Genomic DNA, 23,421 nt, shown 5'->3' on the forward strand with positions numbered 1-23,421 from the left:
TCTTCACAGAGGGAAATGAATTACTGTATAACTAAGTCACATTAAGCTTTCTGCTTATGTTGGGGCTGTGGGGTCAGGATAGAGTGGCCTGGGGGTGCAGGAAGGTGGCCTTATGCTTTTTGAGTGAATTGGGGTCTGCTTACGCAGGAGCATTTGGTCCTGAGTGATTTCTTCCTCCCACACTCTATTCCTGATCTCAGCTCTATTTTATTTAGAATTTTTTGCAGCACTTGTGAATTAGAAGTTTCTAAAAGTCAGAGTACTGGACTATTTCTTGTTTTCCCCTGTTTCTTATAAGTGATGTCCCTCAGGAAACTTAAGGTTAGAGATTTTGCAATTGTAAAGGATCCAGCCAATCCCTAACATCGTTAGTTATTCCAAGATGCAATCCTGGTATATTTCCTACAAGAAATCAAATTACTCAGAAAATATGATGATTCTTGAACCATAACAGGAAAGTTATACGTGCTAAATCAGCACTCTGGGTCTCAATATTTCTGAGTTATGATTAGCTTGTCTCACTGTTACCATTCACTTCGTATAGCTGCCTTTAATATTCGTGGCTTTGGATTTGTGGTTAGTATCGTGAGTCAATTATAATTTTTTTCCTTATCCTTGGGGAAAATGAGATTTATAAACAGTGGACTGCTCTGATCAAACACAATCAATTTTGAAGAAAAGATGTTCTTGGTACTATTCTGAATTGATAAACATTTACTAAAAAACAAATGTCAGTTTTACATTGAACAAGTATGCACATTTTCTGCTGCCACATATCAAAATGATGTTGAAGAGGTTTTTGATTGCAGCACATGGTGGTAATTAGAAAGATAACACCTGGTGACTCTATTTAACTGTCCAGTGGCTTTAATATCTGGTGGCATAAAGCAGGATTTTACTTTATGGTTTCTTTCTACTTTGCCTAATGAAACACATAATTGTACAAATTCTGATGTAGTCTCTGTTTCTCCTAGTGAGAGTTTTTCAAATCTAAGCTGAAACCATGTCTATGGATGAGGTGGACTTACATGATTCAGTGGTTTTCTCAACACTTTTGAAATATAAATTGTTATCCGGGTAAATTAAAAGATTGCTTGGACAGTTAAATGTGATTTAGATCACATTTTAAAAAGGGCTTCAGTATTTACCTATGAATGTAATAAATGCTGGACAAGGGTAAAACACTTCTCAACCTCTATTAATATTGAGATATATATCATCTTCAGGCTAATTTCTGTGTATCTGTGTCTCTACAATTGCATCTATGTTTATACAATAATATTTATAAATAATGTGTATATACACAGATATATATGTAGAAAGATGAGATTTGAAATAATGATGGACCATAATAACTTGCAATGTCAAACATTTCCTTCTCTTTCTGTTTCTCAAGGCCATTGCCAATTTAGATGATGAGTTTTTATGGAGCAGGGAGGGGCTACTGGGACAAAGTGCATCTGTCAGGATGAAGAACTGAGGAGCTCCTTTATCTTCCCTTCCTCATGCATAGAGGGCTTTGAACCATGTTGAGTGTAGAGAGAGAAGAATTGACTTTTAGATGAGAAAGAAAGGGAAAACCAGCCTGCTATTGTTTTGCTCCCCTGATCCTTTGTGCTGAATGCTAAATGGAAAAGAAAGATGGAAATATAAGAATCCCCAAGGGAGTGCGCAGGTACCCGAGGAAAGGAGATGGATGTTCTGTCTTCCAGCTGCATTTTAAAAGTGGTGGCTGGGCAGATGTGCCCCACACCATCCTGCATCGGGAATTCAAGGAAGATAGCCACCTGGTTCATTTAGATGTCAGAGGGGCCTCCTCCAACCGTCCCAGTCTCCAAAGTGTCGCCTGGTTCAGGAGTGACATGTCAGGGAGTTGCTCATGACAATGGACTAAAACATGGACTTCATGACCTACCTGGGGGAGCCAGTGAATGTGTGAGCTGGCAGGGCAAAGGAGGAGAGAATAGCAGAGCAGCTGCATCTCTGAGATGTCATCCTTCCAGTCACTGCCTGCAGCCAAATGTGGCCCCCGCCAGAGCCCCTCCTGATGTGGCCAAGAGGTCACAGACTACAATGACACGGTCATGAGATATGGTCTCTACAGTAGGGAGAGGCAGCCATTTGCTGGCAGTGGAAATCAGGTGCTTGGTATTTGGGATGGTGAAAGCCAGAAGATGAGGTGGGAAAAAGTGTCTCGGATGCACTGCTGAACCAAACTAACTGATGTATACAATCTAAGTTGTCTATTAGATCACTGAATGGGGTAGAACTGTAATGTAGGAGCTAAATTAAATTGCCTGATATGAGTCTGACTGTTTGGAGATCTAGAATTAGGAAATAAAATCAGTTCAAGGAAAAAGAATTATGTTTTTAAACACCCAACTTTATAATTGTATAATACAGTCATGTTATTTGAATAACATAAACTAATTGATTTTTTCTGAAAATGAGCTCATGCTATAAATGCACACAATCTTTGTTTGTATATGTGTCAATACTGTCATTTTTAATAGGTGTCTAATTCACATGTTTACATTCATGTGAGGTCAAAGCTATTTTTCTTTAATGATTATTGCATTTTATATCATCTTTATATTTTGCATATATAATATAAAATTATATAATATACTTATATTATACTAATATAATTATATAATATACTTATATATAATATAACATTATATAATATATTATATAATATACTAAGTATGTAAATATCATTTCTATATGCTTAGAGTTGATTAATCTTAACTATAAGATTAGCACTCTTATATTGGACATTTTTTATTATTTATCAAAGTATAGTTGACACACAATATTACATTAGTTCTAGGTGTACAACATAGTGATTCGATAAGTCTATATTTGATGCTATATTCACAAGTGTACCTACCCTCTGTCACCGTACAATGGTATTACAGTACCATTGACTGTATTCTCTATGCTGTACCTATGACTTATTCATTCCATAATGAGAAGCCTGTATCTTCCACTCTCCTTCACTCACTTCATCCATTTCTCCCACCTCCCCCTCTCTGGCAACCATTAGTTTGTTCCCTGTATTTATGTATGTATATATTTATGGGTGTGTTTCTGCCTTTTGTTCCTTTGATTTTTGTTTTGTTTTTTAGATTTCAGAGGTAAGGGAAATCATACAGTATTTGTCTTTCTCTGACTTATGTCACTTAGCATAATACTTTCTAGGTCCATCTGTGTTGTCATGATCTCATTCTTTTTTATGGCTGAGTAATATTCCATCGTGTGCATGTATGATATATACCTATTATATCTTCTTTATCCGTGTATCTATTGATGGACATTTCAGTTGCTTCTATATCTTGTCTATTGTAAATGCTGGAGTAAGCATAGAGGTATGTATACCTTTATAAATTAGTGTTTTCATTTTCTTTGGGTAAATATCCAATAGTAGAATTACTGGATCCTATGGTATTTCTATGGTTTTACTTTTAAATTTAATCTTTAATTTATTTCCAACTTAGTTTAGAGTAAGGATGGAGAGAAATCTACCTGGTTTCTTTCCACATTTCTCACTCATTGTGCCAACTCCATTTATTAAATTATTCATCTTTTCTATATCAGCTTGAAAATCAATCTTTATCTGCCATTTTTATATATTTGTGTTATTCTTGTTTTTTAAAGATTTTATTTATTTGACAGAGAGAGAGAGAGAGAGAGAGCCAGAGAGCACAGGTTGGGGGCAGCAGAGGGAGAGAGAGAAGCAGGCTCCCCACTAAGCAGGGAGCTTGACATGGGGCTTGATTCCAGGACCCTGGAATCATGACCCGAGCCAAAGGCATACACTTGACTGACTGAGCCAGCCAGATGCCCCTATGTTATTCTTCTTTATTTCAAAAGTACTATACTTTTAAAATTATGATAAATTTAGACTACATTTTAGAATCTGGAAGGAAAGTCATCCTTCATTATTCTTTCTCATAATTTTCCTGGATATCTAGTGATCTTTAGGAAAATTTTTGTCAATTCAATGAAAAAATATTAATATTCTGACTAAAACTGAAATAAATCTATAGCTTAATTTGGGGGAGAATTTGTATCTTTATAAAGATATTCCTTTTTAATCCATAATCTGCATGTTTTCCACATATTTATTTTGCTTATATGCATCTGAGTAAAATTTTATAATTTTCTTCAAGTAAGAGGTCTAATTTCATATGAAGTTAGGTGGATAAATTCTTAAATGTTTTCCTATACTTTAGTACTTTTCACTTGAATTTCATTTTCGTATTTAATTGCATTAGCTGTCTGATTCAGAATAATCATGTGCACATTATTTGTGGAGAAAATTATTATCTTTGGCAAACTAATACTGGCATTAATGGAGGTGCAAATAATGTTTAAGTGTGAAGATGGCTGGAAGAATTATGATTGATTTTTAACATACTACATCTTCCTATTCATGTTTTTAAGAAATTTTCTTTTAGGAGTAGATGTTAAATTTAATCAAATACTCTTTTTTAATGTATTGAAAATCATTTGAGTTTTTTCTTATTTAAGTTGCTAAAAATACTTTATCAATAAATTTGTATATGGAACCTAAATATTCCTGAAATAAATACAAAGGATATTAACTTCGAATATATAGCTGGATTTGATTAGTTAATTCTAATTTAGAATTTTGACTGATTATATTCATTATTCACATTAAAGTAGGCCCTAGTTCTACCATGGGATCAGAGTTGGGTACGGTAAGGAAGATATTGGGAGAATTTCATTGTGTACTTTGGTGTTTTTGAAGGCACAGAAGCAGGTGCCAGACTTTACTGTGGAAAATAGACTAGTAGAATTGCCAGTGTGTCAAAGTGAAGGAAATCTATACTTCTAGAGATTGTGAGGCTAAAATAGAGCTGTTGCTGGCCCATTGTGTGAATTAGGAAAAAATATCTCATGCTCCAGGCACATATAGTCCCATTCTGGGGTGTACAGTTTGATGTCAAGGATGAGGACTTCTCAATTGTAGAGAGTGAATAGTACACAAAGTTTTGTGGCAGCTTTGGGCAAACATGCCAGGTTTTTATCAGGGCTAAGGAGACATTTCAGAAGAAAGCCCCACGAAAGAGATTTTGTAAAGACCTCTGCAACTGTCTGCAAAGGGTAAGATAATCACCACAGAAGAGGAATGCTGGTTTGATAGAAAAAAAGAATGAAAAAAAAATCATTATACTTAGTGATACAAAGTTTGTCCATAGCCTATGGATATGATTATGCAAGTTACATATGAAATTACCAGCCAATAGTTATAGAAAAGGAAACTAATTCTCGAAATAAAATGAAGACAAATGTATGCCACAGTGTGGGACAGGATATGGCATAGGAGAGGAAGGAAGGAAGGAAGGAAGGAAGGAAGGAAGGAAGGAAGGAAGGAAGGAAGGAAAGAAAGAAAGAAAGAAAGAAAGAAAGAAAGAAAGAAAGAAAGAAAGAAAGAAAGGAAGAAAGAAAGATAAAAGGAGGAAGGAAGAAAGAAATGCCCAAGGAGTGAATATGTCTCTTCCTATGTTCTAAGGACTCCCCACTCCTTTCCGATGGTAGTATTTTCTTGAATAGCCATTAACTTAGTTTTGTTCCAGGGAGAAAAAAAAAAAAAAAAAGGTCTCTTGGTTTTTAAGTTAGTATGTGATTTACAACTGCCCTCTGTGTGTTCAAAGAAAAAAAAAAAGGCACAGTATATTACGTGGACACTCTGGAAGTCAACACTCCAAATTTGTTCCAGAGTATCTGATTTATGATAAAGCCTGTGGCACATTGATGCTGCATGACCCCATGTGAAGCTGCATTTGGTATTTGGACTGTGAGTAGAATTTCCTTCATTTCCAATAACATGAAACTCAGCAGTAAATCTTCACAAGATTATTGTAACTTGGACCAATTGGAAACTATCCTTAGGGTTTCCTGAGCAGTGTAGTGGCAAAAATTTCAAATCTTAGGTGATAAATAGTAAAAGAAAACTCCCCCTATTTTCCTTCCTGAAAAATTCTATACAAATGAAATGATGCTTTTTACCTCAGTGTCTAGTCTTTGGATCTTTATACAACCACCAAGAAATAAATGTTTTATTAAATGTCTAGAGTCTTGAATTTAAGTGGCTAGAATATCACTAAAAATAGATTAGTATATGTTGCCTAGGTGCAAAACTTTATATCAGAGATGAAAGGGAGGCAGAAATCCCTAAACTGTTGTAACTTGAAAAATGAAACAAATTTAACCTACTGCAAATGGGCCATGTGGATGTAAGAAAGGACATATTAATCAAACCTTACCAATTAAGGAGCTGGTACTTCCCTATTAAACTCTGAGATGAATTTCAAAAGCATGGCTTGATGGAATGGATATTTACGTTATTAAGATATCGTAGCAACGAATCTTTATTTGTTCTGAATGCTACATAGAGGTCAAGTTGAAAGTTCTCAGCTGATTACTATCATGACAATTAATAAAGATGATTTAGCTTGTCTGTTCGAACTCCTCTGAGAGCATCAGTATCTAGAGGTAGGAGATTCCAATGCTAAACAGTGATGTTTTCTGCTAAATACATGAGAGATAAATGAATTAAAGTATTGCTAATGATTCAACAAATAATTTCAAACTAATTTTAATTAATGTAAGAGCTCTTAGAATTTGTGAAATTTGAAGCTAAGGTCCTACCATTGTCTGCAGTGATTTTCAATTGTACTCTCTAAAGATGATATATCTCAGGATGTTATTTTATTCCAGTTTTTGCTCTGATTACTATTGCTACTTTCTAAAGTGCTGCAGATTTGGAATTTGAGGCTATGTACTTATTATCACTTATATAAACAGCTTGTAATGCTATTAATTTGTACTTTTCTGTTTTTCAATTACCAAATTAGCATTTATGGAGCATCTGCTCTTGAAACCCTATTTTAGGCTTCTCCCCTAGTCTTCCACATATCAGAACTCTTACTCCTCAGATCAGTCACCTAGAAGTCCTCCTTGATTCTTCTCATTTTCTCACAACTCAGATGCAAACCATTAGCGAGTCCTATCTTCTGGCTCTACTTTGAAAGTACATTAAAAATCCAACCACTTCTCTCTACCTCAACCCAAAGCACTCCCACCTCTTGCCTGGTCCATTGTAATATCTCCTGATTGGTCACCCAGCTCCCATTTTTTTGCAACATTGCTAGTATATTCGCTACATGGCAGCCACAGTAATCTTCTTAAAAGACAAATCAGATTATGTTACTCCCTTGCTCAAAACCTTCCATAAGCTTCTTGTCACATGAATATAAAATCTAAACTGCTTATCACAGCCCAGATTGGACTTCCATGATCTTCTCTTTCTAACCTCATCTTCCTTTGCCCCTTATGCACTCAGGTTCAGCCACACCATCCTTCTGATGTTCTTGGAGCTCACAGGGCTCATTACCACCTCAGGGCCTTTGCATTTTTGTTCTCTCTGCCTACAACATTTTTCTACCCAGATTTTTCAAGGTTTCCTTAATATATTCAGGTGTTTGCTTAAATGTTCCTTGGCCATTTCATCTTAAATAACCCTAATCTTTATTAGTTTTAATCCCTTAATCTAATCCCTTATACATGTGTTTTTATAGCACTTTTCCAGCTAAAGTTTTCATATGTGTTTGTTTGCTTGTTTAATCTTTGCTTTGCCCCACCTCCCACATGCACATTCAGTATAGCCCCATGGGAGCAGAGACTTTATCTTGTTCTCTACTGTATATCCTGTGTCTCGCAGGGCAATTGACACAGCAGACACTCAAAACATCGGGTGAGTGAAGGTATGAATTGGTACAGTAAAAAGGAAGGATAAATGGTGATGGAAAGGAGTTAACTAAAAGTCAAGGTACTTGTTGCCAGGAAATTTCAGGTCTAATCAGAGGAGAAAACCCACACCTATGCAAAAGAATATAAAGCATTACGGATTGAATGCATAATATTCAAGTAAGGCAGAGCAAAGCAGGACTGTTTATTATGTATATTACATGGAGCCATCTGTCTCCCTCCTGTTTCTTTTGCATTTCTCCATACTGCCTCATATGGTCTCTGAACATAAATGTTGACTATGACTAATTGATTATTTTTAAAAATATGCAAGTATGAGTAGAAAGTAATATTGAAAGTAAAACTAAAGTCAAGGCTTGAATTACTCTGAATTACCTGTGATTTTATTTTTCCATGCTTGATGACAAACATGCATGAATATGTATTGGCTTTTGTTTAGCTGCTGGATATATATCAGAACAAATTTTTATGGCGTGGTATAATATTTTCAAGATACTACGAGTTTAAAAATTTTTACTTAAAAAAAAAAACTCAATTCCCAGTGCTTTACTCTACTTTGCTGTATCTGTGATACTTACAAATTTTGGGAAATTAAGTTATACACTTTCCTGGAGAATCAAGTTTGTTGTAACTTGACTATATTTGTAGAGTGTAAGTGAAGAACACATAATTTGCTAAATTGATCATTGATTCAGAAAATTGTTGCTCACTGACTTGGGCGTAAAAACTTGAATAAAGTTCCAACACTCAAGAAGCTACCATGCTGTCATTTGTTAACTTCATGTTTTCAAACAGTTAAGAACTGTTGGATTCCAAGCACTGTCCCAGGCCTTGGGTATGCAGCTGTGAACAAGGCTGTCAAGGTCCCTCTAGTTAGAGAACTTAAGGTTCTGGGAAATAGAAATTGTATAGATGCTGACAGATGTGATTTTATATAAAGGAAGAGAACAGCACAGAATGGGAGCATATAATGAGGAAACCAACTTGAGCCTTCAGGGAAGGCTGAGGAATGGTATCGAGATTAGGCCCCGGAAGAAACTTTAGAGCAAAAGTGAGAGCAGGGGAGAAGGATGGACATGCAAACAAATCACCATAGTACAGTGTAATCAGAGGTTTGGTAAAAGAAAGAAAGTGAGTACAGGTTCTGGTGGTTGCATTGAAAAAAGAAAGATAAACAGTGTTGTTTGGCATCATCACAGCCTTGCACTAGAGGAGATGCCTGGGCCTCAGGAGTATGGCTTTGCCAGATGGATAAGGGGGTAGGATTCAGCATGTGCACCATCTGAAGGTTGTAGCACAGTAGGAGAAAGTAAACAGGTGACATGACCCAGCCTCATGAAAAGTGAACCGGTGGAGTGAATTGGCCTAGGGAGGCTGGCTGGAATTCTTTTTGTCCACATGTTTGGCACTCTGACATTCAGAAAGGCGATTAACACTTGGGAAGAGTGCAGGGCAATGTTCTGGGCTGATCTGGCTTGAGAGTTGCCTGCAGCTAATTTGTGGTATGACAAAGTGCCATGGTCACTGCAGACTAGCCATTGACCTGGTGGCCATGCTGGCTAAATAATGGGTACAATTACATAACAGAGGATGGTCTTCTCTTCTAGATAGCACTGTACCTGGCCCTGGACAAGAAAACAGAAACTGAGCTAAAAGCTTTTCAAAATGTTTGGGAAGTACCTAAATGAACAAATTGTATTGTATAAATGTGGATGATGTTGGTGTTATGTAAGTGAGGATTAGGTTTTTTTAAACATAAGAAATAAACATGAACCATTAAATTTCCCTTCAAGAAAGATAGCTTAAAAAATTGGTTAATAATCTGTTCAGTACTAATAAAGTAGACAATCCTCAAGAGATATATTTTTGGGGGGGCACCTGGATGGCTCAGTGATTGAGCATCTGCCTTTGGCTCACGTTGTGATTCCGGGGTCCTGGGATCGAGTCCCGCATTGGGCTCCTGGCAGGGAGCCTGCTTCTCCCTCTGCGTGTGTCTCTGCCTCTCTCTGTGTCTCATGAACGAATGAATAAAATCTTAAAAAAAAAAAGAGAGAGAGATGTATTTTTTCACAAATAACAAAATACATATCTAGTATTGACATCCATTTTTGTGAAAAAATACCGAATAGATTGAAGGAGAGAAATTCATGAAAACAACTTCAATTCTCTAAAGCAGTTTTTTGGTTTTTTCTTCAAGGATTTTATCTGCTTTAGAGAGAGTTGTTATTTTAAAGGGCTGTGATTTTCTCCGTGGTGCCCTGTTTTGAGAACATGGATTTACTTGGCTGTTCTATGCAATTGCTTGCCTTCTAGGGCTCTCTAAGTAACAGCATTTTTCATATATGCAAAAAGGAGGCAAGTGGGTTTGTGAGATGATGTCTTGTTTGATTAGCTGTATGAAAGCTGCCTTGTCATGAGAAATCTTAATTGTAATAATTCTTGAGCAGAACTTAGCGATGTCTTTTCGGCAATGCTACTATTTAAGGCTTTGCTTGTGCCCTAGCCAAACAGATGTGTTTATTTACATGTCTGATCTAAACAGGAAGATAAAAGGGCTCTGCCCACAGCCTCGTACTTCCTCTAATACAGATAAAAGGGGAGGAGAGATGCAAGCAGTTGGGGATCATGGAAATGAGAGAGGGAATGAAGAAAAGCCCTGTAGGTGTGAGTCAAACTGAGGCAGCTGTGCTTTCCCTCTGCGCTGGAACAGCTGCGTGGGGGCTGTAAAGAACCAGAGGAGAGCTAGCTGGTGGCACTGGCTTGGGGCGGGTGGTCTCCTTTCTCTTCCCTGAAAGGGCATAGATATATAATTGTCCCGCCTGTGCAAAGATGCTGCTGCTGGGGCACTTTGAATCCACGTCAGCTCAGGTGCATCTAAACACACAGAATGTCACTGTTGCAGGCTGTGGCCGCATACCAAGGGACACTAAGAGGCTGCTTACTCCTTAAATGTGGATGAAAAGCTTTGCAGGTAGAGAACCTGGAAATTTAGAGTAGATAAAATCAAGAAGTTAGAGTAATGAAGTAGACTTTAAAGGAATAAGCTGAGAGTGGTGGAACAGGGATGGGGGGGGGGTTCTCAACCAGGGAGGAGCAGGCTGGGGACTTGCGGATTGAGCCACATGTGGCAGCAGGAAAATGAAGAGTTCTATTTTTCCTCCACTAAAATATTTTCTTTTCCTTCCCTTCCCTTCCCTTTCCTTTTTCCTTTCCTTTCCTCTTTCAATTTTATTTATTTGAGAGAGAGAGAGACAGAGAGAGAGAGAGAGAGCATGAGCTGAGAGGAAAGGCAGAGGGAGAGGGAGAAGCAGGTTCTTTCCCGAGCAGGGAGCAGGATTTGGGGCTTGATCCCAGGACTCTGGGATTATGACCTGAGCTGAAGGTGGGCCCCTAACCACCTCCTAGAACAAGTTTCTTAAAAATGTCCTACGGGGCACCAGGGTGGCTTTTGGTTGGTTGAGCATCTCTGATTCATGATCTCAGCTTAGGTCTTGATCTCACGGTTGTAAATTTGAGCCCCATGTTGGGCTCCACATTGGGCATGGAGGCTACTTAAAAAAAAAAAAAAAAAAAAAAAAAAAAAAAAAACAGTGTTCTGGATTGAGATTTTCCTCTTTTACTTCTTAATCTCTTCCCTTCATTTGTAACAACATTATACAATAATGAAAACCTTAAGCAGAAAGCAAAATCCAATAATTATAGTACCAGAGATGGCTTTGGAATTTGTCCCGTTTCTACACAGTGAAGGAAAGGGTGACAGCAGTTGTCACTGTTTCTTGAAAAAATATATTAGGTTATTATTCCTTTAGTCAGAGGTTAGAAAAGCAGAGGTTAAAACCACACACACACGCACACACACACACACACACACACACACACACAACTACAGAAAAAATGTATCCTGTAGCTTTGTGCAACTTATCTTTTGATTCTAATTTGGGGCTCCTTATCAAATTTTGTTCCGTGAAAGTCATTATTTCAGGAAGTAAGGGGATAGCTTTACTGACGAGAATTAAAAGCACCAATTTTAGTGTGACTTTTCTTTTTTTTTTTTTTTGACTTTTTTTTTTTTTTTTTTTGACTTTTCTTTAAGGGCATTGATCCTATGTATTTAAATGGCACCAGAAGGGATCCCTGGGTGGCGCAGCGGTTTGGCGCCTGCCTTTGGCCCAGGGCGCGATCCTGGAGACTCGGGATCGAATCCCACGTCGGGCTCCTGGTGCATGGAGCCTGCTTCTCCCTCTGCCTATGTCTCTGCCTCTCTCTCTCTCTCTCTCTCTCTATGTGACTATCATAAATAAATAAAATTAAAAAAAATATTTAAAAAAAAAATAAATGGCACCAGAAGCCAACTCTGAATTGTAGAATAAGAGTCAGCTGAGGTTTTTTTGTTTTGTTTTGTTTTGTTCTGTCTTTAATTGGATTGTTTACTTGCTAACATTAGGGCCAGGTTTTTCTGCTTAATTCTAAATATTTATGACATTATAGACAGTAAGAAAGGTAGGAGTACTCTGTACATTGGTGACGAGGCAGGGTTAAAAGCTGGAAAGTAAATATAACTTGTGCTTTTCATAACACACCTCGACAGGCCAAAGGCATGTTTGTGCATTGAATTGAATTGAATGGAGCACGTGCTGTGGATTTCTGAATTTCCCCAAAAATTATGTGTGCATTTTCTATATACATGTGAGTATGAATGTGTTTATTTGTGTCACTGTTGAAAACTGAAGTGGAGCCTGATTTTATTTAATAAGAGGATCCTAAATACAGATTTTGGGGACTGGAGTGAAACTGCATATTCATAAAACTCTATTTCCATCAGTAACGAAAAATGATTGTTCTTATTTCCACTTTTCCTTGCTTGGTCTTTGGAAAGGAAAGGGCTTAAGAGTGAGTAGCAGGAGGTGACAGGGTCAGGCTTTGTTAGCCTTTATATTTTTCCAGTGGCGAGGCTGCAGCGCCTACCATTACAGTTCTCCCAAGTGTTTGCAGTCATGAGTCTATTTAGATGTTTAGTCGGAATAGTGTTTTTTTCAGAGGAAGTGTAGTTAAAATATGCGTTGCCTTCAGTTCCACCATGTTTGTTTTAAGTGTAAAAGTTTGTTCAAATATAGTAGGTGCTTTCTTGGTAAGCAAAGCATTCTAACATCTGAACTGTCTTGGTCTTTGGCTTGCTGTTCTGTTTACCAGCTGTGTGTGCCAGAAGCTGCCACTGGTCTCTAGTGATGGGAGCACTAGCACCCTGTCTCTTACCTGGTTATTTTTACAGCACAATCTTGTCCTTAAAGATAGTTATACCCGCTGATTCTTAGGCGAATGGGCAAGTTACCAAACACTCTAAATTGAAAAAGGGGAGGGAATGGAAACAGTAGTAGAAAGAAGGCAATTGTCCTGTTTTGGGAACCTCTCACACAGTGCCCTGTGGTCATTTCAAATGTTTGCATTTGTGCAGAGAGTAAACTGGTCTTTCTCTACCGGAATGTAAAAACATGGTTAAGTAGAAGAGTAAACAGTTGGTTGCACTAGGCTCTATTTTTATTTCTGAATTAAAACGAAATTGGTTTTTATCGCATGTAAGGGCTCTTTTCATTTTATTTTTTAAATCAAGTATTTTGACTGCTCTGAGCATAAACTGGAGAGTTTATCAAGAGAGTAATGACCTGCTATCCTTGGTTTAAACAAAATAGACCCCTAGGAACAGTCATATAGGAAGATAACACTGCCTCCATGTTTCCCCCCTCATCTTAGATGATATGTTCAGTGGGAGTTCAGTAGAAAGGTGTAGAATTTCCTAGGTTGTCTATAAACTTGTTGATTTGATGTATTGGAAATGATAATTTACCTCTTCATCTCAGTTCTGAACTTTTCCTATTTAGCTCAGCAAGCTGGGTCCGTTTCATTTTCTTACCCTACACAAGTGAGAAAATAGATTTGGAAATTACCTGAGCACTCTGGGCTATTTCAAAGATCAAGAAAGAGAATTTGGTTTCCATTTCTCATGAGTGATATATAACATTTGGAAAGCAGGAAAATGATAATTGAATATGGACATAACTAATTAAAATATTATATTCAGGACTGAGATTGAAATGTAGCTAAGGAGAAAAATCCTACAGATGCTTAAAATCTGTGAGGCTTCTAAATTAGCTGAATCCCCAATGAATCTTCATTATTGACTAGAGGAAATTATGTGGTATTCTCTTTCTTTGCAAGGCTTGAAAATTTATTGAATTGATACTAAAAGCTTGCAGAAGGTAAGGGAACCTTCTCAGAGGCAATTATGCTGCATTTTGTTACTGAAATCTAAGTTTTTCCCATGTGTGACAGAATTTTAAATGAAACTAAGGCAAACAAAATGTTAAAATAGATCATCATAGTCTTGTTTAGAATTAGTGCATACTCACAGGGTTTGAGAATGGTAGTTGAATATAGATGTCTCCGAATATGGCTTATCTGCCAAATGACAGATGGTCCAGAGTCAGAAGAGAAAGGCTAAAGAAGATGTAGTCGAGGGTAAGGCTAGTTCTGGAAAGAGCTGAGCAGCTGTTTGGTGGTTGTATTAACACTGATCATTAGTACAGTCTCTTTTTCATTCTGCCACTTTCATTTGTTATTTTTTTCACTTTTGTGATGATTCAACAAGGCTATTTATTAGAAAGGATGATATCTGCATAAAGGTTCATTGAGTGAAAATATTCTGAAAGTTATAGGCTAAATTAAAGAGGTTTTTTTTTTTTTTGATTGAGGGATAACTAATGCTTTGTATCACACATTAGTTAAAAAAACATTTGAAAATTGATTTTTTTATCCTTCAAAATACTGTGAAGACACGTCATTGTGTTTTTCTACTAGAATTCAATTAAAAGGGGCTCCAGAGAGATAAGGAAGCCAAAGAAACTTCATCATGTGGAGCTCATGAATTGTCAATTATGACCTTTTAATTTACCAAGTATTTATCTGTTTATTGTTTAAGTCCGCTTTATTGACTTAAACAACAAAATGCACTCTTTGTAAGTGCACATTAATGGACTTTGACAAATTTAAAGCCCCATGAAACACCATCATCATCAAGATACAAAGCACGTCCATCACCTTCAAAAGTTCTCTTATGTCCCTTCCCACTCAACCCATGCTACCTTGGTTTAGGTAACCACTGATTCGCTTCCTATATTAGAGTTTCATATTAAATGGAATCATACAGTATGTACACTTTTGTTTGTAGCTCCTTTCACTTGAAGTGCTATGTATATTCATTTAAGTTTTGTGTTTCAATAGATTATTTCTTTCCTTTTGATGACTAGTATTTCATTGTATAAATATGCCACAATTTTCCTACCTTAAATTTTGAGTTGGTTTAGCCATTTGAATAAAGCTGTTTCAATGTTTGTTTGTAGTCTTTGTGGAGGCATATGTTTTTATTTCTCTTGGGTGAATCCCTAGAAGTAAATTGTTGGGTTATATGGCAAGGCAAGTGCATACTTAGGTTTATTCTAAACTACTAAATTGTTTTCCCAAGACACTGTATAATTTTACATTTTTTCCAGCAATATATGTGATTTCCAGCTATTCTATATTCTTGTCAAGACTTGGCATTGTCAGTTTTTTTTTAAATTGCCATTGAAATGGGTGTGCAGTGTTTGTGTAATTATACACAAAAACATATATAGTTCAAATCTTTGCCATTTTCTTATTGGCTTGTCTTATTGAATTGGTAACAAGTCATTTTCAGATATATGTATTATGTGAATATTTTTTCCCAGTTAACTTGATTTATTTCTTAATAATGTTTTTTGAAGAGCGGAATTTTATTTTCTTAAAGATTTATATATTTATTTGAGAGAGAGAGAGAGAAGATGAGCAGGGAAGGGTGAGGGGAGAGAGAGAGGGAGAAGCAGACTCCTCACACAGCAGGGAGCCTGATGCAGGATTTGATCCCAGGACCCTGGGATCATGACCTGAGCCGAAGGCAGACAATCAACTGAGTCACCCTGGTGCCCAAAGAGCAGAAATTTTAAATTTTGACAATGTTTATATATTTTTTCTTATATGGTTCATATTTTTGTGTTGAGATACTGATCTTAATTAATTCTACCACCATATGTACTCAGTGATCCAAAACAGAAACTTGATCATCCTTGACTCACCTCTTTCTTCACAGTATCTCTTGATCTTACTTTCTAAATATCTTCAGACTTTATCTACTTTCCTCAGTTCTGTTCATCTAGTCCAGACAATCATCCTCTCATGCCTGGATTGCTATAATAGTGTTCTTAGGTGATCTTTCAGAAATATTAACCTGAACACAATATTTGTTGCTTAAAACCCACCAGTGGGGATCCCTGGGTGGCACAGCGGTTTAGCGCCTGCCTTTGGCCCAGGGCGCGATCCTGGAGACCCGGGATCGAATCCCACGTCGGGCTCCAGGTGCATGGAGCCTGCTTCTCCCTCTGCCTATGTCTCTGCCTCTCTCTCTCTCTCTCCCCGTGACTATCATAAAAAAAAAAAAAAAAAAAAAAAAAAAAACCCACCAGTGGATCCCTAGTGTTTTTAGAATAAAGTATAAACTTTTAAATATGGCTCCTAATGCTCTGTATCTACTTGCATTTCCAATTTCCTCTTTTCCCACTTTCTTTCATTATCCCATCTCTATGTACAATGTTCAGCTCTTTATCCACAATGATCTATTATCATTTCCTTAACAACTCTAAGCTTTTTCTTCATCGCATATCTATTTTCTACTCACTTTACGTGAGTCTAAGTAGGAATTCTTCTTTTTTGGAGCCATTTCCTCATGGCCAGGCTGGATTATATGGCTCTGCCTGTGTTCTCCATTTAGCAGGGACTATAGATAGACAACTAATGAAGTGATGATATATTTCAAGAAAGTGGGATTAATCTATGAAAAGGATCTGACAAAAAGAACACTTTCAGGTGGGGAGTATATTTTATGCTTCAAAATCATCCTTTATGATATATAACTTTGTAAATTACTCCAGGACACACTCCATGCACTGCATTCCACACACTGAATCCAGAAGAAGGATTATTAATGGTTTCAGTGGCCTCAACCAAGGCCAGTGGGTAAAGTGAGCAGAGGCCCTTAGGGGGCAGCAGAGGACCACATACCAAGAAAGTCATGGGCGGGGCAACTGTGTAAGCAAAGGGACCTCTTTGTGTCACTAGCCAAGAGGGTAAACTATTTGTCTTTCTGTTCCTCAATACTAAATAAGGATAGAAGCTAATGGAGTTGAAGTGTAGAAACTCACAAATTCAAATGCCTACAGGGATGTGACAAGAAACAGACTTCAGGGAATGAGACCAGTGTAAGACAAAGTCTGATTAAGGGTCTGCTACCAACTTGAGAATACATCCTTCACCTGGAAGCATATAAATGCCCACAAATGGATGAAACACGCTTTGTTAACCAATCAGCTTGCAACATTTCTGCACACATGCTGCAAATCTATCACCCTAGCGTGGCCGACTACACTGAGCCACATAAGGGAACTCCATTTGAAGATGGGAAAATCTCCCTGATATCAGCAGGGAGAGCTAGAACCAGGGTTAGAACAAAGAGGAAATGAGGACTGAGCTGAGGTCCTTGTGGAGTCAGTTAGGTGTTTGATGATGATGTGAGGGAATGAATATTTATTAGACATCTATGTGTATTAAGAAATGCACACACAATATTAGAAGTAACAGTGTTGTTTATTGGGAACTTACATTGGATCGAGCACTTTATTGGGTATTTTACACAGTTTGATTCTCAGAACAACATGATAAGTATTATTTTTTCCCCCCATTTAACCAACAAGGAAATGGAGGCTTCAATTTGTTTGAAGTCAGGGCTGCCTGAGAGAGAAAGAGAGACAGAGAGAGAGAGAGACAGAGACAGAGAATGTGTATAGGGGCAAACATTTTTTCCTGGGCCCCTGTCTATTAAAACAATTTGAGACATCTTAAATAACTTGGAAACAATCCACTAGCCAGGCTGCTCTAAACCAGGCTTTTCATGTGGCTCCTGAAGGAAATGTAAGAGTGGGAAACTTTTCTAGGTTCTTTAGTGGGTATAATGATTTAATTGACATAAGACAGATTTACAGGAGAAAAATGTATGTATAGAAGCCCCATTAAAATATGAGACTCCCCAGATGTCAGGTACTTGAGGCTTATATACCATCCAGAATTAAGGAGAAAGAGGTATAGTTCAGGGGCTTCAAAGGGGAGGAAGACAATTCACAGGAAGATGAGAAAAGCAAATGTTTGGTGAACAAGGTTTGCCATGCCACGCAGATAAGTTTTTCTGATATTAAAAAGTTATTTCTGGTAGTAGGTCTCTTCTGGTACAGGCCTTCTATCCAAATTCTTTTAGGCAGTGAAGCCGGGTGGGGGAGGGGCAGTTAATGTCTCTTCCTGAGTCTGCTGGGCGGTGATTGTCCTCAGCCCAGAATAATCCATTTACCAAAGTGGCACATTTTGGGGTGATGTATTCTGCTCCCCCTTAGAAATAATAGGCATGAGTCCTGGGGCTCTTTGTGGCATTTGGTTAGCCCCACATGTAAGAGATGGGATGAAGTTGTAGGTGTAAGGTTGGAAGGCCCCTGAAAGGGAGGAACAGGCTGGAGGTGGGTAGTCTGGTGGTAGGAGCTTCTGGTGAATAGAATCCATGTGGATTGCTTTGGGTATAGGGCACCCTTCCTGGAAGACTCTAGTTCCAGGCACTCTATTAGATATTTTAAGGAACAGTACAATTGATCCTTGCAAAACACAGGTTTGAATTTCACGGGCCCTCTATGTGCATTTTTTTTTCGATAAAATAGGTTACAATTCTGTAAATTATTTTCTCTTCCTTATGATTTTCTTAATATTTTCTTTCCTCTAGCTTACTTTATAGTAAGAACACACTGTTTAGTACATATAGCATACAAGTTTAGTACACGTGTATTAATTGACTGCTTATGTTACTAGTATGGCTTCCTGTCAACAGTAGACTATTAGTAAGTAAGTTTTGGGGGATTCAAAAGTTATATTGGACTTTTGACTGCAAGGGGCAGTGGGCAGTGCCCCAACCTCTGCACTGTTCAGGGCCAGTTGTGCTCTGAAGAGTAAGGTTGCCTATGTGTGGCCCAGGGGAGGGGTCCTGCTTGCTGAGTTTAAGAGCAGCACTGCCCAAAATGACTTAGCTAGTAAGGATTACAATCCAAGTCTTTACCCAGAAGAGCATCATTTACAAGCCAGTATTAGATTAAACTTTCAAGAAAGCAAAAATCATCCCAACTCTGCCTCTATTTTGTCTTCTGTCCTGGCCAGGACATTAGTAGGACCTATATAGTCTAACCACATTTTTCTTCTTTTTCTTCTCCTCTTCCTCCTCCTCTTCTTCCTTCTTCTTCTGTCTCCTCCTTCTTCATCATTACCTTTATTTTAAATTTATGATATATTGAGGATGGACAACTTTATAAAATATAATAAAAATGTCCCAGCAATATCAAACTTCTATAAAAGGTTTTAAATATTATCTTTCAGTTTCTTTATTGAGCCACACTGGTCTACACTCCCACTTTACTAGCCTTGGTCTAACCCAGTGTCAAGAATTTCTTCCATCCACTTAGGATTCCTAATTGTCTTGTTTCTATAATTTGATATTGAAATAAATAAATGTATACATACGCCTGGCAAAGAATTCAACATGACAACTCATTAATCTACATCCAGGTAGGTGAGAGTTAGAGAACTCTATGGACTTTGGATGGAACTGTCTATACTTTTTAATCTCTTTACCATGTAATTGAGACATTTTGAAGATTTTGGTTTAATATTTGTGATAGAGGTGATTAAGATCTATAAAGGATTGGAGATTGATAGGTTTCAGTGATTTATGTTTTAAAGTTTGACTTCTTATCCTCACACAAATCTCCAGATGTGGATCATTAACTTCATCACGTACATATAAGAATATTTTTGTAGTTTTCATTTGAGTGACTTTTCCTGGTTATATCTGGTTGGATGGGGTATGAGATACCATTTATGGAAAAAGAAAATTAATATTGTGGTGGATGTGTCTACCAGATTTTACATCTCTCCATTCATGTAATCATTTATATGAAACTTCCTTTAGTGGGCAACAACTCACAGTTGAGGGAGTTTGTCTGTAATAAACCACTTGGCTTATGTTACATCAAATTAGATCAGATCAATTTCCTTTATTTTTAATTCCTTCCACACCACATCAGAATTCTCCTTAAATGAGATGCCTGTAAACAGATCTGGCTCCTTAAGGGTGATAAAAAGGTATGAACATAAATCTCAAATTGTTTTTTGAGAAAGGAGATTTTTCTTTTATGAAAGAAGATTTTCCTTTTGTGAACAATCAATTGAGAAATGACAGAAGCTAGCTCTACAAACTAGATTTAAGGGAATATTTGAAGAGCAAAAAGTAAATATCCAAGATATAATATTTATAATTTTGATAAATTAATGTATATATTTTTGAGCCTGAAAGCTTGGTAGGTCCTTATCTTAACTTTTGAAGGAAAAGATGCTGCTACTTCATAGAAAGTATAGAAAAACCATGTTTTATTTGGAAAAGAAATGAGTCTAAGTGAGTATTACAATATTGAAAGGCCTCCTGTGGGTATACCACTTTATAACACTGATTTTCTGCAAGCATATATCAGCTCACATTAATGGGCATATACCTAGGTGTGCCATCTGTTACAGTTTTAGACGCCAGAAAACATTTCTATGGGTTTTTTTGAATCGTACTAGTTCAGAGACTGTGATACTTCATAAACTTGCTGACCAGACAAGAGCTTGAGTTTACCTCCTAATATATCATTTTATTTTTCCATTTCAAGCATTACCTGAAATCTTCCCATCCTTGAAATCTTTATAGGAATTATTACTTTATTTCTCATTTGGAATTTTCATTATACTTCCATTCATCTAATGATCTTTCTTGTGTATGTGTATTCTTTCTCCACATAATTATTGGACATAAAAACTAGATGATAAGTGGGGGGTTGAATGGCTAAATCTACTTTTTTTGGTCAGAGAAACAAATGTAATCACCCAGGAAATAGGGTAAAGTCTGAGAAAGATCAGATTATTTAAATTGATTTCCACCAAGGTAAAATTGCGCGGTAAAATACTACATTGGTGATTGAATGCATAGAGTATGAAGTGACCGATTAGAAATTATAATTTTTGATGTCAAATGTTGACATGCACTTGATATGTATGGTAAAAGGAGAAAGATAAGGAAAGTCTTATAGCTCAGTAACCCATGAAATCCTTAGGCTAGCAGACTTATCAAGACATATTAAATATTAAACAATTCTCAAATATTTTTTTTTCAGACAACTCAATGATCAACTCAGGAAAAGCAGCAAACATGAAAATTCTATGGCTGAGGCCATATTGCACATCCTTGGTGGACTGTTAACAAGAAGAGAAAAGAAAATCTGTGGTATGTGTGAATCAACTGATATTTTAAGCACAAATGTTTTTCTTCTTTAGAAAACAAGGTCAATATATTAATGTTGATATTCATGCACAAAAATGGGTCAGCTGATATTTTAAAAAATCTTTTTTGCGGGATCCCTGGGTGGTGCAGCGGTTTGGCGCCTGCCTTTAGCCCAGGGCGCGATCCTGGAGACCCAGGATCAAATCCCACATTGGGCTCCCAGTGCATGGAGCCTGCTTCTCCCTCTGCTTGTGTCTCTGCCTCTCTCTCTCTCTCTCTCTGTGACTATCATAAATAAATAAAAATTAAAAAAAAAAAATCTTTTTTGCTTTGTTTTGCTCTTTCCCTAAGGTCACTGACCAGACACTGGACAGGTAATATACTAAGACTCTAAATATCTACAAAGGCAGTCTTATTTGTTCTACGTAGAAATTTCTGAGAAGGCCCTGAGTCTGATAGAATATATACCATAGGGTAAGCATTCAGTTCATATGTGGTAACAACGATGGATTTGGGGCCAAATATATTTTGAGAACTGGAGTTTTATTAAGTGCTTATTTCAGGAAAGATGCTAAGCATTCCACATAGATTTTTAAAAGTTCAATGTTAGACTAGTCCTGTAAGATACACATTATTATCCTTTCAGATATTACAACAAAACAAAATGGGGGGAAAACCCAAAAAAAGAACCCGAGAGTTAGTGGTATTGGGCACGATTGCAGCTCTAAAGTGGAATCCTGGAATCCTGGTTTGAACTAAGGCATTCCTACCCTAGAGCTCACTCTCTTAGGCAATCACTCCATTATACTGCCTTGCCATCTAATGTTCCAGTGATGTAGTAATAGCATCGAAGAGGTAATTTAAGGGAAGGACTGACTTCCAGAAAGAGGGCTATCAAAGAAAATACACAGTGTGGAACATTTTGCTGTGGCAGCAGGAAGTCTTGATTTCACAGAATATGTCTTGTTAGATGCCAGTTTAATTAGCACCATCCTCTTGGGTCTCGATGTAGTTGTTAACTCTCTCTACCATGGGAATGACCTTGAAAATTGTATTTGTCTCATGCAGCTGGCAATGCACTCTAACAAAATACTATATAGCAGGTAAGTTGCTTCCTACATGTTTTATGCCATTTTCAAAGCACAGAAATGAACCGAGTATGCTGAGAAGTAACGTGGTATAAGAAGGCAGGCAGATGGTTTCATTTAGCTGTAACCTAAGTGACATGTTCAATATCAAGATGTTTAAGTAGGTATGCTTAGACTGATTCTCTGTCACAGTCTTTCCTCTTTATGAAACGGAGTGTGACTAGTTCTTAGGAGCCTACTAGAGAACAAGGAAATTTTAGTCAATGATTTATCATGGTGCTCATTTCAGAATGCAGTGGAGGCTCACCTTGTTGTCTGCCTGGAGCAGGGAATAGATTCTCCCTCTGTGTAACTGGCCTACTTTGCTGTTCCCCACACAGTCTTCAGCAGAGGTGTTATATGACTTCCAGAAGTTAAGGACCATGTTTGTCAGACACCAGGTGTGTACCTTAAATTATTTCTTATAGGTAGAAATTATTTCTTGTTGTTTGAAATATTTAGAACAGCTATACAGTACTATAGAGTAATGCTATGTGCTTCATAGAAAAGTTTGGAAAAGTAAATTTCAGAATTCTTAAATTCTTAAATTTTAGTTCATTTCTAGCCATTGTCAAGCAGAGATCTGGCTCTTTAGTTTAGAATACCTCAGTAAGTATCCCCAAATTTTTATGATTTTTCTGTTTTTTACAGTCTAGGAATACTCTAGCAGATTTGACATTCACCAGAATTCTTCTTTCGATTTTTTTCCACCCAATTTATATATTTTGCTATATTTTACTCTGAACCGTTAATGCTCTCTAAATTGTAGGAATATTGTCTTTATCTTGCCCTCACCCTGTTATTTTTATTATTGCAGCTCACAAATTAGTTGTATAATGTGTTGACAGTTTAATTATTATTATTGTGCCTTAAAGGTTGGATTAAACCCAAGAGATCAGAATATTTAAAAAAGAAAAAGTCATTTTGAGCTTCTTGTTATCTTGTTTGCTCTGTCACAATGTGCACAGAGGCAGAACCATGCTAACTAGAATAGGATCAAAATCAGCCATGTCTGCAGAACAATTTCAG

At 37.1% G+C, this 23,421-nt stretch overlaps 1 long non-coding RNA gene across 1 annotated transcript in view; it reads left to right on the top strand.

The window, feature by feature from the left end:
- LOC144285838 (uncharacterized) overlaps positions 1-22,787 on the top strand; it is a 38,439-nt gene extending 15,652 nt beyond the window's left edge. Inside the window, exons 2-3 of the long non-coding RNA XR_013354041.1 lie at positions 21,159-21,268; positions 22,643-22,787. This is a non-coding gene — a long non-coding RNA (uncharacterized LOC144285838). The remainder of the gene's footprint in view (positions 1-21,158; positions 21,269-22,642) is intronic.
- The last annotated feature ends 634 nt before the right edge of the window (positions 22,788-23,421 follow it).

This window comes from Canis aureus, chromosome 1, assembly GCF_053574225.1.
Source record: "Canis aureus isolate CA01 chromosome 1, VMU_Caureus_v.1.0, whole genome shotgun sequence".
In the NCBI taxonomy this organism is placed as follows: domain Eukaryota; kingdom Metazoa; phylum Chordata; class Mammalia; order Carnivora; family Canidae; genus Canis; species Canis aureus.